Source organism: Rissa tridactyla, chromosome 4, assembly GCF_028500815.1.
Source record: "Rissa tridactyla isolate bRisTri1 chromosome 4, bRisTri1.patW.cur.20221130, whole genome shotgun sequence".
NCBI lineage: Eukaryota > Metazoa > Chordata > Aves > Charadriiformes > Laridae > Rissa > Rissa tridactyla.
In genome coordinates, this window is record NC_071469.1 from 9,066,887 (window position 1) to 9,074,787 (window position 7,901).

Here is a 7,901-nt window from a genome sequence, read left to right on the forward strand (position 1 = left end):
GGTATAATTTATTAAGTAGCTTTTAGTAATCTTAAATCCATAAAAATAAACATCAAACAAGTACTTTCTCGCAGCATGAAGACTTTAACTGGTAAATATTTACTGCTCTTTGGAGAGCTACCTGATTAGCAGTAGAGCAAGCTACACTGTACTTCAATGGAGACGTGGCGATATCTCCTTCAGCTGAACTGAACGTGAAGCGATCCCTTTAATACACCGAACACGTCTGCATAGGCACACACCGAACGGGAAACCCACTTCTTCAGACACAATTTCCTCACATATTTCACGCACAACTCATAAACCTGGGGCCTACGGGGTTAAAGAAGCCAGCCAGAAAGACACCATTAAACTTCCAGCCCTCAGCTCTGCCAGCACGGACCTCAGAAATGACAATGAGTGGATTTAAAAGGGGGAGGGGGGGGGGGAAGTAAAGAAAAGAAAAAGAGAGAGGGGGGGAAAAAAAAACCACGAAACAAAACAAAACCAAACCTCAAACACAGCCGAAAGCGTTTTACAATAGAGGGCGAGGGTAGCCAAGTGCTTCAGCAAGGTAAGAGGAGGTGTGGGGCAAGGGAGCTGCCGTTCTGCTCAGCAACTCTCTAACGCCTCCAGCAACCGGCCCGACATCCCCAGGCCGGGCCCGGCGGACCCGCACCCCCAAGGAAAACGCTCGCAAAATCGCTTTTTCCCTGCCGTAACCCGAATTCTCCGCTCCCCCGCGGGGAGCTGCGGAGCCGCAGCCGGGCCGGCGGGACGCGGCCAGCTCCCGAGCCAGGGAGGGAATGCAATTCGCCGTGTCCTCACAGGCCGGGCCTAATCTGCAAGTCGGTTTTTAATCTCGAAATCTTGATATAATCTGATGGCGGACAGCATTCCCCCTCCACCCCCGCTTCCCTCCCTTCTCTCCCGGTGAAACCGTAATTAGACATTAAGATGACAAAGTTTCGCGTTCCCGGGGCAAATGAGAAAAAGATAAAAACGAATCGGTTTGCGATTAGGCGCTGGTAAAGGTCAGCAGCTATAAACATTTATTGTCAAGGGCCACTTTTATTATTTTATATCCCTAAAATGGAGAAGATACAGTCACTTTTCTCTAGGACGTTGTGGTCTTTTTCCAAAACAGCCTCTGCCAGGTACATTTAATCGTTCGAGAAAGTTTGTTTTTAAACTTCTCAGAAATTATTCCTGCTCTGCGCGTCCATGTAACACCTCCGTGCAAAGCGTTACAAGGTTAAATTCAAATCCAGTTTTTTTTCCAATTGCACTTGCGAGAGGAAAAAGAATCAAGTTTATTGTTGCGCTTCCCAGGAGCAATTTTTTTTTTTTTCACGGCGAAGAGTTTGTAACTTCTAAAAGAAAAAAAACAAAAAAAAAAAAGCTCTGCTAATGTGGGGGATCGCAGGGCGGGGGGATCAAAGGGGTGATTACAAGGCTCTTGCAGACATAAGCGAGATTAGGTTTTTTTAAAAAAGAAAAAAAATATTTTTGAAGCATAACGATTTAAAAAGGCAGCAAAAAAATTCCCGAAACCGGGACCACGGCTCGCCCCGGTGCCGAGGAGGGTCGGGGCGGTGCGGGGCGGCCGGCGGGGCCCGCGGTGCGGACGGCTCCGCGCCCCCGGCGCTTCTCCCGCTACCGGAGCTGGGAAAGTTGCCGGCACTAGGGACAAGTTGGGAAGATCCCCGGGTGGCTGATTAAAGCTGACAGCCCTTCAGCTCCGCTCAGCTCCCCGCCTGTACCGCGCCTGGGAGCTGACTTGGCCTAGGATGTGATTTCATTTTTTTTAATTTTTTTTTAATTTTTTTTTTTCTTCCCCCACGCAACTCTCCCGTCCGCTCGCTCCCTCTTTTTGCCCACCATCACGGGTGATCCTTCCCTACTCGAGACCGCGGGAACACAAAGCTAGAGACGCGGACGGGGGCCGCCCCCGGGGGCAACGAGGCGCCGCTTCCCTCCCTCCCACGCGGCGTGGCGTGGGGCCGGAGCCCGGGTCCGGTCGGGCGACCGCCCGGGGCGGCAGGAACGGCCCCCACCGGCCCCCGGGCTCCGGCCCCGCCGCCCCTACGAGCTGGGGCTACCGGCAGCATCGGCAACACGGGCACCGGCGCTTGTGGTCTCCCTGCCCAGCAAACGCTGCGTGGGAATTAACTGCTGCTGGTGTTGGCATTGGTTTCCGAGTCAGATGCTTTAGCTTTTCCAGAGGACACGGGCTTATGTGAAAGGCAGAAAGTTTGTGAGCTCCTGGGCTGGAAAGTTCCCTGGGAAGCTCTCCGGAATGCAAATGGGAATACGAGAGAGAGAGAGAGAAAGAGAGGAGGAGAGAGCGAGAGCCCTGCATAATATTAAAATGCAAGGAGGGAGAAGTTGGGAGAAGAAATGAGCAGACTCACCTTTATGAGGCATCCTGTCTTGTTGTCAAAGCTCCTGTCAATAGTTTAAAAGCGCACTGATTTGAAATGATGGTGCTTTAAAAAGAGTTGCCAGCAAAATAGTTTTTCTCCACTGAAGCTGCTGGTTGTGTGATCTTGAATTCCTGGGAAGGAGACAGAGATTGACAATAAAATGGGCTGTCAGTGACTGGAGAGCGAGAGATAAAAGAGTGTGTGAGTGAAGTGGGGAGAGAGAGACAGAGCACACCTATGCTGATTGGTGATGGTTCAAGTGTATTAATGTATGTGTGCCTTGGTCTCTGCCTCGCCTCCACTGCTCTTCACTGGCCCATTAGCAAAGCCTGACCTCTGTCATCATCTTCCAGCAAAACACTTCCTCCCTGCGCCTTAACCAGAGCGGGAAATGCGGCGGAGCCGGGGCTGGCTTTTCAAACCCACTAATCACTCCGCAACATGCAAATGCTGCCTTCGCTCCCACACAAAATATTGCTTTATGCAAAGCAACGCCAGCGCCTCCCCGCCGCCCATTGGCCGCCCGCCGCCGGGAACGGCTCAATTGGCCCAGCCGTTTGAATATGAATGCGCTGGGCCCGGCTCCCGGTTCCCGGCTCCCCGCTCCGGCTCCGCACCCGCCGCCCGGCCCGGCCCAGGGCTCCGCCGCCGCCCGGCCCCGGGCTCCGCCGCCTCCCAGCTACGGGCCTCCCCCGAGCCGGGCCCCGGGGAACCGGAGCGTTCTCAGGTCGGGTTGGGGGGGTGAGATGGGGGGGGAGGGGAGGGGGTAAGGCGGGAGGGGGAGGGGGGGTAAAGGGGGGAGTGGGGGGGAAAAGGTCAATTTGCATTTAAACAGTTCGCTCCCGTCCGACAATGGAGATAAGGGGAAAATAACATTCAAATGGTAAAGACATAAATATTTGGGAGACAGGCGCTTTGTCAGCGGTGAATCGGCCGGAGCTCCCCGAGGCCGGCAGCTCCCCCCCCCTTCCCCGCTCCCAGCGCCGGGGAGCGGGAGGCTCTGCCCGGCCGGGAAAGAGCAGAGCAAATACACCATTTACTTTGTGTATTGAGGGCTCTTGTGAAAGGCCCTGAAGAGTCCTTTACCAAACACTCACAAACTTCTCCCACGTGCCATTTGTTGACTAAGGGCTGCCGGACTCGTTTGGGGGTTTTTTGTTTTGTTTTGTTGGTTTGTTGTTTTTTTTTTTTTTTTTTTTTTTTTAAGAGACCGCGAATGGAAGCGGGGGGGGTGTCCCGCAGGCTGTGGCGGGGGCGGGCAGCGGCCGAGCGCTGGGCAGCGCCGCTGCTTTGTGCCCGGTCGCTGAAGGGGCTTCCCCCCCCCGCCTTTTGCAAAGGGAGCCCCTTCACCGGCTGCCAGAAACTCGAGGGGGAAAGTAAGTAAATGACTTTGCTGCTCTGACCACACACCACAAGTACATTTGTTGAATGCCGGACTATTAAGACACACCTCAGTAAACTCTAAAGCAACCCCTCAGCGCATGCATTTAAGGTTACACTGGGAGCACCAGTCCGAGCTCAGGGTGTCCCAATCGGTTATGGCGAGTGGTCCGGGGGGGGAGGGAAGGGGGGTGGGCACAGGGGGAAGAGAAAAAAAAAAAAAGCCTTGGGGGAAAGAAAGGGAAGAAGAAGGGACAGGAAAAAGAAATTCCAAGAGCCACGGTAGAAAGTGGAGAGTATGAACGCGCAAAGCATAAAATGAAGTCGTAGCCGCATACACTTGACTTCTCTTGACATGTGAAAAGTGCTAAAAGTCAAAGCTCATCAATAAAGTATCTTGAAATTGAATAAGAGCCCTGACAACCATTGCATTCTTAAATAAAGTACAATGAGGAGACAAACGACTCTGCCAAGGAGTTTGCATGTGAGTGAAAGGGCGCCTCAATGGGAGCGGGATAATGGGCTGCCCGGCCGTCATGCACTGTCATCCCCGGTCCCGCCGAGAAGCTGCCACAGCTCCCTAATAGCACAAAATGGGCTCTTAAGAGACTGCCGCCTTCCCCTCTGCCGCTCGCTTCCCTTCCCCTTCCCCCGACGCCGGGGTGCCGCGATGGCCACCCCCCGCTCCGCGCCCGCCGGGGAGGCCCGGGTAGGCAGAGGCCGAGGCGGGCAGCCTCTCCCCGGCCCTCCCTCGGAGCCGGCACCGGGACGAGCAGAGTCTGTCCCGCGGAGGCTGCGGGAAGGGAGAGCCGCCGGCCGTCCTGCCCCGGGACCCGGCCGGCCCCACCTGCAGGGGCGAGGGGCCGGGGGCCGCTCCCCCGGGCCAGTCTCAGCTCTCGCCGCCTTGTCCAGGCCTAAAACAACCTGCCGGTTTGGTGGGCTTTTTGTTGTTGCCCCCCCCTCCCCCCAGTCATGCATATTTATAGAAACGGAGCCGAACATCGCGATGGACACACGGGAGTATTTGGGTGTGATGGGATCTCCCCTAAAGGTAAGGCAGGGCAGGAGTCGTGGGGCTGCGGGGGGGCTCTGACAAAATTAGGGGCTCGGGCAGGATCCCCTCCCTTCTCCCGGCAGCCGCCTGTTCCCCGCGCTCGCCTCATCTGCTCCTCCCCAAAACTTTCCAAAGTACCGGCTGCCCTTTGAGTTAACCTGCCCGCGGCCAAACATCATTTCAGGGGCGCCGAGGAGAACTTTCAGAGAGACAGAAGAGAACCGAACACAAAACAAGGGCCAAAATAAAGTACGAACCGGTGTCCCGCTTGTGTCCCCCTCCAGGGCGAGTCCCGGCGAGCCGTCCCGCGGAGCAGCCGGGCTGTGCCCTCCTAGTTGCCGGTGGCCGAGGCCGGGCGTCCCGCCGCACGCATCCTGCAGGCGAGAGAAAGAGGCTGCGGTTTGTAAACTCGCGCAAATCTCGGAGGCTCCAAAGGGATTAAAAAAGCTGGGATCTAGTCCTTTTTCTGGAGTGAAGTCAGTCGTGTCCGTGGGCTTTGCTTTGGTTTTTTTTCTTGCTTTTTTTTTGTGGTGGTGTTTTTTTCCTGTTGCACTCCGTCTCTAGAAAACGAGCGATTTTTTTTTTACTCTCGTCCACGGGGCGTTAAAGGGGGGAAAAGAGAGAAACCACTTTGTCCCAAATCGCAGGCAAATATCATTTTTACAAGCTCTCAATTAGCCATCCCTTGGATTAGCACCTTCTTACGCCTCCTCGCCAGAATAAAGCAGCCGTAATCTTGTTGCTATTTTCCCCTCGGGCGCAGCGGGCTTTGTGTTCCCTCCCCCCCTAAAAAAAAACTTTTAACGCTCCCCCCCAGCCGAAAAAAAAAAAAAAAAAAATTACCCGGGCAGGGAGGGGAGGGGAGGGCAGGGGTGAAGCCGGTGACGTCACGAGGGGGGGGCGCCGGTGAAGCGGGAGCCCCGAGCGAAAGTTGAGAGGAAGGAAGAGCAGCGGGGCGGGCCGCGCGCGGAGTGGGGGTGCGCGGTGCTGCGCGGGGGCCGCCCGCCCCGTCGCGTCCCGCCGAGCCGGGTCTGTCCCGGCGCGGAGCCTCCGCGGGGTCCGGCCCGGCTCCGCGCCGCCATTTTACCTCCGCCCGCGGCGGCGGAGGGGCTGCGCGGGAGCGGGCCCGGCCCGACACCGCCGCCGCTCCCCCCCCCCGCCGGTTACCCCCTGCCCGCCCCCTCGGAGGAGCGGGCAGCCCGGCCCCGGCCCCCTCGCCCCCAGCCCCAGCGTTGCCCGGCGGCGGTGCCCGGCCGGGGGAGCGGGGACTTGCCGGGACTGCTGTGCCTGGACACCTCCAAAGGAAACGCTGGCTTTTCTTTCTCTTTTTCCCTCTTTTTCACCTAGCAGCTTTCCAGCCGCTGCTCGCCCTACCGAGAAGGCTGTCACCCTCCCCGCTTGATTTTCCTTTCCCTCCTATTTTTTTTTCCTCTTTTTTTTTTTAATTATTTTTTTTTTAAGAAAGTGATTTTTTCGACTTTCAAAAATGCTCCGCTCGCCTTTTTTTAATGAGGCGAGAGGGAGGAGAAGCAGTGCTGTGAGGTGCTTGGCGTTACCCCTGCCCAAAAGCCCTGCCCTCCTCCAAGGGCAGACACCCCCAGACCCCCCCCTCCCACGGGTGCTGGATGCGCCGGCGACACCCGCGCCCGCCCGAGGTGCGCCGTGGGACCCTGCGGCCCCGGCCCTGGCTCTCGGCGCGAACTGAGACACCCTTTAGAAGATTTCTACTTTAAAATCCACACAGGATTATTGTAACTAACATTTTCCTGCATCTGTTTTTTCTCCCCTCTTTTTTTTTTTTTCCCCGGTAACTATTCCAAACAAAAAGAAAAAAAAAGAACATAATTTTAAAAAGGTTTTTTTAAAAAAGGTAAGTAACTATTATATACGTCAAGGCTTTTTTTTGGTTGTTGTTTTTCCTAATTAAAATAATTTTTCACTTTTTTACATGATCTCGTGCCTGGGTTTTGATTTGTGTAAAGCAGCAGCGTTTGTTTCCCTTTCGTGTTTTGTTAGGTGTTGAAAGCAGAAAGTGCTGAGTTAGAGACTCCGGTATCGTCTCGTTGTATTAATATCTGGGCTGCAAACTACCTTTTTTAATACCCAGAAAAATGCTTAAAGTCCTCTTGTCCAGTTCGGTCTAAAACTGAAGAGATACACAAATCCTGACGTCTTAGACTACAATGCTTTTGCCTTCGGGACACTTAATGCCTATTTGTATATGTAGAGACAGTGTTTGAAACCTATAATGCACAGGACACTGAGTTAAGTGGAGCTTTTCTAGTTTATAAACAATCTGCAAAAAGTTTGGAATCGATTTAACCTCTTTTATGTTGGCCTTTTGCATAAGGCACAGCTTTGTGTGCCAGGATAAAAAAAAAAAAAAAAAAAAAAAGGTTTTCTGAACCCTGCCGTAGTCGCTCTGAAACTGGAAGACGAATATACATCTTTCTGTACACGAAAGCCTTTGATTATAGATATGTGAAAAGTGTCATACAACCGGACCCGCTCGAAAAGCCTTCAGAAAAGAAGGGGGGGGTGGAAGCTTAGCGCATCCTGACGGGCTTTTTAAATGCTATTGATTGGGACAAGCTGTTCAAAACCCCAGTAACAGTTAATCTGCCTGTTAATCAAGCCACTAAGGAGCTCAATGCGAGTTTTATTAGCAACTGGAGAACACAGGCAGCAGAAAGGATCAAAAGCCTACACCCTTGATATTTGTAAAACCAGCCTTTCCCAAAAATATATTTTCAATTACAGAGTAATTCCGAGCTTATCAGGGCTCGCTCGCAGCCCCGCGCAGATGGATCCGCAGGCGCTGCCAATGCCACCAAACCAAGCGAACCAGCGTCGCATCGCGCTGGCCCCGCCGAGGTGCGGGCTTTAAAAATAACGCGGTTAAGGGGGAGGGGGTCCGGCTCTCGCCTCTCCCCCACCTCGGGCTCTCCTGGCCTCCCGAATTAGCAGCAAAACCTAAAATCGGCAAAGCACGAGGAAGAGGTAGAGAAACTCCCCGGCTTCACGTCAACTGTGTTATTAGGCTGAGGGGGTCGAGGGCTCTT